The following is a 9,721-nucleotide window of genomic DNA, read 5'->3' as shown; positions in this document are numbered from 1 at the left end:
TCGATTGATGCGTTGCGTCAATCCAATATGAACGGTTGGTTGGACATTTGCTGGTTCTAAATGACATCAAACACAAATTAGATTGGTGCCGCTCGTTTTGTTGCGCAGTTATCTACACGTGGGTGGGAAGGACGCGCTACAGCAGAAGTCAAATTGGTACACTATTGGTATTGAATTAAATTTTTTGAATATGCCTCCGAGTCGACACAAAGCTGAACATTAAACAATGCGCTGGCTCATAACTCACTGAAGCATTGGGGAGAAAACAACGCACTGATTCTGACGACGCTGTAGGAAAACTGAAAATGGCACACGGAGCAATTCCTTAAAAAAACACGGTACGCTACCTAAACTGTAATTCTCAACGCTACCTGAGAGCGGGGAAGCATTCGCTTCAGGGAACTAGAAATTGTGGGACATCTGTTCCACAGTAACTGCAGACCTCAAGGACACAAGTCTCACAAGTATACTTCGCCTGAGTCATTTTGGCGAAAAGCGTTTCGCCTAATTTTATTAGCGGACCAATTTATCACAAAATGATCATTAGGCAAACCATGCAGCGTACGAAAAGCCACTAGGTATTCTAAAAAAGTATTTGGAAAGGTTAGAGTCGAAAATGCTGGTTGCGATCACTGTTGTATGAGAAAAGCATCGATAGTCGAGTTTATAGATATAGGAATTTCCTACGTGTCATTTAATTTCTCCCCCAAAAATAGTTTAATTGGGCTAATAATGAATACTAAAAAGCACACGAATGGTCGCAATAATGCTTTATCTGTTACACTAAATAAAAGTAGGTTGGTACAAAATAATTATTATGTCATTAATTTCAAATCTTATCTACGAATAGTTGAAGTGAAAATATCTCCACGAGTGCCTTTGTTTTTGTGTCAGAATCAGCGTCCTGTTTGCGCGTGCCGGCGCCATTGAGCGCCGATATTGTATCGAAATTGTAAATCGGAGCTCCGATTTAACGGGAAATGTTTTCCGTCAGTGGCATACGTCGCCTTTTATTATCGGATGAGTTGATAGCGCTCCGAATCTGGACCAAGTACAGTCAGCATCAATGGTAGCGGATGAAACAACGCGCCAAAAGTATTTGCCACTCTCTAATACTTTTCCAAATTCTATTAAGATAAATTACAAGATAAATTTTCCAAATAGATATATATCTGTACAATAAAGCGCGTTACGCTTTCTAAAGTACTTACCTATCTGTTGTAACCTAGTAATTGTTCTACATATAGGGACATGTATATTTTTGTTTAGCTTTTAGACAATGGTAAATACTTTTGAAGCTTACCTAGTCTGATCCGATATTTTTGATACTGACCGTGCGACCGCCGTATATTCGAATAATGACTTCTGTGACAATGATAACAGTCAATTTATTGATGGATACCTTTGTTTCAGAGCCATTTGTTTTGTCTAATTAAATTTTATTATATGGAAACACAACACAAATGTCAGAAATGAACACAAAAGTCGTACTGCTTCAATCCGTAAGAACTCTAAAGCTCTGAACTATTAAAGTACATGTACTGTAGTAGTAGAAAAGGATCATCATTAAAAAATTGTCATTTAAATCAATGCCTTTGCTTTTTGAGAGAAAGTAAAAATTTGATGGACAGATTTTTGTAGTCTGCCAGCCTATTATGGATAGCTTTATCCATCTTTATCCACGTGATAAAATAACTGTCACTGTTTAACACCGTGGGAAAGAAAGTGACGGACACCGTTTTATCACGCTGACAAACGACCACTTGTGTCTACACAAGAACGACCATCATATCATTCATATCCGTAGTGGTTCCTTTTTCCTAGCATACTAAAAACGGGTCTACAACACGGTTGTGCAGATTTGCAAGCGTTCACATCTGACCGGTATTTACTTTTCAGGCAGGCCGTGTGCTTGTTTGCCACCACCATTTAATAAAAAATAAGTATTTTTTTAACATTCGTTATATTCGTTTTGATAGTGTAATAAATTGATGATTATGATGTGTCTCAATTTATATGAGGCGTTAATTTTGGGTCAATATAAGCAAAGTTTTCCACAAAGTCCGACATTTTTTATGTCGTTTTAATATTTGTTTATCTGATAATTTATCTTCCCGATTTCCTATTATTTATCTCCTAACGAATAACGAGATCAAGCAAATACATCTAATGATCACTTATCAAATATTATAAATGAACATTTATCCATGGTCGTAACACCTTTCACGAAGCGTCATTATTCAATAGCGAATCAACAATAAGGCATTTGCATTGATTATTTATGTTGACTCGTTGATTCCACATTGTTTTCGCTTTAGCCAAATTGTACAGTGATCAAAATTTTACGATTCCATGAACAATATTCAATCAAATTCGATGGAATCGTATTTTAATACTTATCTATTGTTTTATAATTCACCTTTTGAAAACACAATTTAGATTTCAATTTAAATTTGGACAAGAATCGCAAGGACACAATTTAGCGAAGTTTTACAAACTTTGCCGTTAAAAAAAAGACTCAGTAGGCGTCACTTTAGCTAGGTCTCGGGTCCACCATCCCAACTTGTGAACTCACTATGACCTTCTGCCAAAATGACGCAATTTCCAATACGTTGATTGTATTTCATGACGTCATTGAACCAATTCTCTGTAACGATCAAATGACTTAAAAGTCACACGAAAGTCGCCAAAAAGCGGTCACTTCTACTATCGATCTTCCTCGCGTTGTCCCGGCATTTTGCCACGGCTCATGGGAGCCTGGGGTCCGCTTGGCAACTAATCCCAGGAATTGGCGTGGGCACTAGTTTTTACGAAAGCGACTGCCATCAGATCTGACCTTCCAACCCAGAGGGGAAACTAGGCCTTATTGGGATTAGTCCGGTTTCCTCACGATGTTTTCTAGTAACGAAATCTATTACTAGACACTGATTATAATGTTACTTGAATATTCATACCAAAAATTCAAAATGTCGCGTCGATGTCGTTTTAAAATGAGAGCGTACTGCGATTGTATGGCGGCGGCTTGGTTCCATAACTGACATACAACCAATACAAAGGAAGAGTAAGACATGAGGTAACACAATTTATTATGAGAATTAACTGTAGGAAAAGTTTTATTTAAGTACGTTACATGTGTACTGAAATGCTGCCTCTTTATTAGTTCCTGGTCTCTGCCACGCGCAACAATGGTTCGATTATTCAGTCGGTTGGCACTAGGGCTCCCGGTATCCGTGTTACACGCCGAAACGAATACCCGTGTTCTTAAGCCCGGCGGTGCTAAGAACACGGTTTACACGGAACCGCCGGGATCCGGACACGTCTCCAATAAACGTTCCCAAGACACGTTTCTCAGATACGTATCTCCGTTTACACGGGTACTTAACACCGGCCCGAACGGATCCGAAACAGGTTGACCCAATCAATGCTCTAGGTCTGGGTATGTAAGGTCTAATATTGAATGTTGACTTCAGATGAATTCGTTTGGCGTACGATTTTTTTTTAGTTATTTATAACTGTGTTGATATAACATATTTAGCCAACTATACAAGATATTAATCGAAGTAGGTGTCCCTATCCTATATTGTCTACTATTTTTAATTTTAAACCTACTCGTCCCTAGTTTAAATTAAGACCTTCATTTTTTTACTATTATTGCTTTTAAGCTAACGTATTCATTATTAATTACATAATTAATATAATTATATTTCAATCAAAGAAATACATTTAATACATGTATAATTGTGTAAGTAATATAGTTTCGTGAAGAATAGATGTGCAGACAAATACTACCTATATTAGTTAAAAATAATAGTTAAGAAAATAAGTATGAATTACTTTGTGGTTATTTCTTCTTGCAACGGGCGACCCCCGCGCGGGCAGCTTTCTCGCGCAGAGAATTGCAATCACAATCCAGCGCGGGAACGCGGCTTGCGTATTGGGCACCCTCCCGAGGGCACCAAATCTTATTATTATCAATTTACTGCTGAGCAAAAACAGCAAATCTGCCAACGACGCAAAAAAAGTACACACAAGCGGCATTCGAAACACAGGATTTCACGCGAGAATCTTAAAAAGAAACCCATGCTACCTTGGTTACCTAGCGATTATATTGTTAAGAACATTAAGATAGATCTCAAAATTGCTAATCATTCATGTTCACTTGGGTCACTTTCATACGAGTGTTCAGGTAATAAATGCCGGCCGCTGGTGTTCCATTCATTAGAACGTGTTGTTTTCCAATACCCTTTTGTCTGATATCGCCGAAAACAAGTAGGTTCCCAAACCATTATCAGAACTGCCACAACCAATTATAAGCTTTATGTCGGTGTAATAAGGTAAACACGTCTACACAAGAAATTGTAACAAATGCAGCGGTAGATACAGATGATTATTTATAATTTTTTACATGGTTTACTATAATACTTAATACCTAGATGCCTGGCTTACGTAAGTTAAAAAATAATACGATTAAAAAATATACATTTCTTATTGACAGAATATTTATTCGATAAGATATACCTATTCAAGAAAACTCACACATACATTGTAGGTAATATCAGTAATATGATTGACAATTGATTGAATTTTAATTATAATTATACTTATAGGACTTATATCTACAGATTATTAAAAATATAAGAACTGTTTAATAATGTGCAATTGGTAAGAATATTGTATGTATTACCAGATCATGCATGGCCAGTTTTTATCGTACAGTCTTCTCTTTATACTCTTTATTGCTTTTATTTTTTATTACTAGCACTTTATATTTATTGCTATCAAGTTATATAATAAACCATAAAGTATTAGTATTTGAAGTCTTATATAAAATACTATTTTGATAGTAGCATGTAGGTATACCTACTGTATTTCTAATTTTCTACTCGTATTGCAACATTGCAAGCAAAAACTACCTGCTCAGAAAAGGGTTTTGTAAACCGTTTATTGAATTTCGACTCTATGAACCACGAAATAAGGTTAAATATGACAGAAACACCTCATGAATCTTTTGTCTGTTCATTTGTAGCTCTTAAGTACCTACGCCGGTTCGTTCCTTCGCTACTCGTCAAGGACGTCTCCGGAGCCACGGGTAAATAAGATCCGTTTCTTCGAATACCCGTTTATCCGTGGGAACGGATCTTAATTACACGTTTCTTAATTACACGTGCGGAACGGGCCAGAAAACCGTGTACGTGTTATTCGGAAACGGGTATTCGAAACGTGTAAACGAAACACGGACTCGACCGCGAGCCCTAGTTGGCACAGGTTATGTTATCCGATGGAAAAACAACGTCGGAATAAACAACTGCAATATTTTGTTAACGGTTCGAACAAATACATTTTATTCGACCTAAATGTAAAGTTAGATTTTTTACAGGCTTTTATATTATACCTATTTCCATGTCTATAACCGCTTACCCCATTCCTCTTATTTAGGGTTTGCACGACGGATCCGAAATGTATGGGAATATCCGCGGATCCGGATCCAGATCTGGATAATTTCATACATTTCGGATCCGGGATTGCAAACCCTACTCTTATTATCATTGCTGAATGTTATTCTAATAACGAGTATCAGAAATCTATTTGCAATTGTTTTTCTACTCTCAATATTGATTTCAGTATTGGCTGCCTGGCGCTGCAATATAAACCACTGAAATGCAGATTAAAATTCATAGATTTCAAGATGAGAATTTTGCGTACATAATTGCTCCTACTCTCCTGTTACTTTTAGAGGAACTTTTAAATAGTTCTTCTCAACAATGCGTGATTGTGCGGAGTGGTAGAATTTTAAAGTGCTCTTAGTCTGAAACTGTACCAGGTAATTACAATTACCCTTTCTATAGAATATGAAGCCGATTCCAACTTACATTTTAACATCAAAATGATACCTAGGTAAATGATGCCAGATGCGTCTCGCTCGCGGAAAATACAAGTATGGACGAAAATACAAGTATATGCTGATATAATTTTAATGAACTTACATTACGTTTGAATTGGCCTGTAATTTTAACAGCAGGCATAATTCAAATGGACTTTTTATTACCTACCTAATATGAGGATGTTTAATTGGACAGTGTTATGGAATAGCGAACTAAGCGCTAGCGAACTAACTGTCGCTTGATCGCTTATTTCATAACACTGTCCAATTAGAGTAAACAAAATACTTAGAAATAATAACAATTCAAGCAAATATTCAAAGTAGAAACTGGCGATGAAGACCAGAACGCAACTCTCTTTAAAGACGCGTATTTGCTGATTGGCGTATTCGATTCATTTTGTTGAAGTAGTTTTTTTTAATGATGTTAATTTTATATTCTTTACTATTTTTATACTAACTTACTGCTCACACTTCAATTACTCCACGAAATTGACTAAAGCCCAAGAAAATGAAGACCTTTAAATTCACATATTTTTCTAAGAATACGGGGTCATCTCGTACATCAAAATCTGATGCCTTTTACAGCACATCGTAAACTTTAAGTATTGTTGCGCTATCATAATAAAGTTTTACGGTTTATGTCTTGTCGGAACAAGAGCGACGAGTTCATATTGGCTTTTAGAGAGAGATTTCTGACTATATTTTAGTTTTTACTTGAAGAGATGGGAATAAATATTTAAAACTTTCGTGTATATATGGGAATAATTAGCGAAAATCATAGCAGATTACGTATGGACAGTTGGACACCCTAAGAAATATTCCAGTTTATACGTTTATATGTTATTGGGTTTTCTTATTTTGTATCAAAATCCTGTCTCGATATTGGTATGGAAATAAAAATCATTTATTTACAAACAAGATATATACAGTGGTATTACTAACTCATTTTATTAAGGTAAATTAGTCACTTGATCAATAGTTGAACATCATTATATAGTGATATGGAAATTGAATTTACTCTTTATAATAGAAATGTGAAAAGAACTCTGTATGCCAGGTCGTTACCTCCATGCTTAAACTGCTGAACCGATTTAGATGAAATTTGATATGGAGACAGTTTGAGGCCCGTGGAAGGACATAGGATAGTTTTTACCAATCATCATCATCCCACATAGACGCAGACAGAAGCTTTATACTATGAGTAAAGCGACCGTCACTGCGAATAATATCAAATCAATATAAAATCAAACAGGAATTCTTAAGTTCGAATACCTACAACTCCTATTATTCACGAAAAGGTCAGTTTATACGGCAGTTGACATAATACGTTTTACCAATGCTAGGCCGGGCAGGAAATTTAATTACCCAGTCAGGCCGCGCGTAATCGTGCAGTTGCGAAACGCGGTTCATTAGCCGGAGCAAACGAACCGACGGCAGCTACTCTGCTGGTCATTATTTCACATTTTGACGTATGTGCTTAACAATAGGTACATTACGTACGGCCAGCAAAGTAGTTTTGTACTCGTACTTACGTTTTATAAAAAATAGATTTTATTGTTACAATTTCCTTGTCGCAATTTTCTTGATTTTCATTTATCAAGACGGCTTTAACTTGAATGTGACGCGACGATCAAATGTGCCGTAGTAAGGGGCGAATAAATATAATTTTATTTTTAAATTTTGAACAAAAAATATTGTAATTTGTTGAAAACCGCGTGAAATCAAAACTTTAAATCGTGTCGGTCACGTTTACTATACTTGGTCAACCAGATCTTGACAGTAGAAAAAGGCGGCAAATTTGAAAAATGTAGGCGCGAAGGGATATCGTCCCACAGAAAATTTGAATTTCGCGCCTTTTTTAACTGACAACATTTGGTTGACCAGCTATATACAACAAAGCTTCCAACATGTCGGCTGCGTTATGTTGTCTCATTCTATTTATCACTCTTTCACTCTGTTGGGCCGAGATATCGCAAATGTTTCGCAAATTGCCTTAAATATATTGTTATGATACGACCTTAACGCGGCTCGCAAGCTTTATATATCCAAAATTCCATCGTATTATATTTACAAAACCCCCAGCATCTCTGTTTCTCTATTGGAAACAGAAGGAGCAATAAGTAGGTACCCAATACCCACACAGGCAGTCAACCAAAGGTTCAATAGTGATAGTGATAGATGAGTGATTGCTCTGAAACGGCCATTTTGAAACGGCTAGATTTTTTTCCGCGGTTGACACAACTCTGCACTAGATATATTGGAAAAGGAAATTAAAAAATGTGATCGTTCAACGATATGAAGCTTGAATTGTTGGTTTTTTGGCGAATCAAAGCAGAAAATGGCCTCAATTCAATAAAACTTCAAAATATTAACGAACATGTAAGTGACTAATATAAAACCTAAATACCTACTTAATCGTATACTTACTACCTATCAGGCTAGCTTACATTTAAACCGCATTGAATTTGTAGTATTTGTACTGTATGACACAGAAATATATGTATACATACATATTAATAGCAATGTACACTAATTACCGGTAAGAACTCATTTTATTAAGGTAACTTAGTCACTTGATCAATATTTGAACATAAATATTAATGACGTCACTAGTTATAGTGATTAAGACGCAAACAACAATAAGAAATGTTGTCTATAACGTTAAATTGTATACCTGTCCTGTTAAATTAACTATTACTAGAAAGAGTAGACCTATTTAAAAACAAATTAACGTTTCAACCAGGACCGGAGCCGTAATACGGATAATTACTACTAATGACATCAATAGCAACAAAAAAAAATATTCACTCGCATTAATGTACCTAAATATGAACAAGATGTACCTATTTGCAAGTAATTTCAAAATGTGATCAATCACAGACCAATTCGTAATTTTCGAATGCAGCTCCAGTTACAGTACAAGAACCTACAGTACAAGAAATAAGTAGATGTCGATTCTTAATAGTGTCATAGTTTTAGTTTACCAGAACAAAATAATGTGTTTATTTTTTAATCGTTCTAGTTTGATTCATTCATTTGATTGTTCAATTAACGATACGATGATTCAAAAATCTGGTTGTGTTATATTTCGAAACTAAATTTTAGGTTGTTGTTGTCCTAATTATAGGTGAATACGAAATTTATTAATTATTAATAAGCAGTTTGGTTTACGTGGTTGTGAGATATGGCCACAACCTGGTTTATTGTTTACTGTGGAAACATGTCATGGTTTTAAATGGTGCATGTGATAAATATTTGCCACTACGTGATTTGTGGTAAAATTCCAGTGAAGTTCGCATAAAACAGGTAACGCACAATACAATATAATACATAAATTGTTCTATATATAAAAAAAGTAATATGCCATATATTATACAATAGATAAAAATATACATAATATTCGTATTATATTTTAAATTAGAAGGCTTTTTTAAGGCTGTATAGGATACTTGTAAAACTCCTTATAAACTACATGGTATGTACTTATTTAAATCCGAAATGCAATGAAAATTTTCATTATGTATCCCAACCCTAATTCCAGAGTAGTAGGCAGACATTATGAATTCAATACAATAACTTCCATTTCCTAAGATCCCGCCGTAAATATTTATTATGTTTTATTCACTTTAACAACATTCTTCACTTATCGATTTGTTAGTCGCATTTCACAAAAAGGCACCTACCTGTAGGTACTTTGTCAGGGACATGACGCGTATGGCAGCTACCTTAATAACCTGCAGAAATCTGTATTATACAGTGTGTAAATCCAATACGGGCGAATATTTAAACGGTGGTTAGCATAGGACCTAAAAAGTATATTGAGATAGATTTTACTTAGAA

The sequence above is a fragment of the Cydia amplana genome, chromosome 2, assembly GCF_948474715.1.
Source record: "Cydia amplana chromosome 2, ilCydAmpl1.1, whole genome shotgun sequence".
Lineage (NCBI taxonomy): Eukaryota > Metazoa > Arthropoda > Insecta > Lepidoptera > Tortricidae > Cydia > Cydia amplana.
This window is presented reverse-complemented; position numbering follows the sequence as displayed.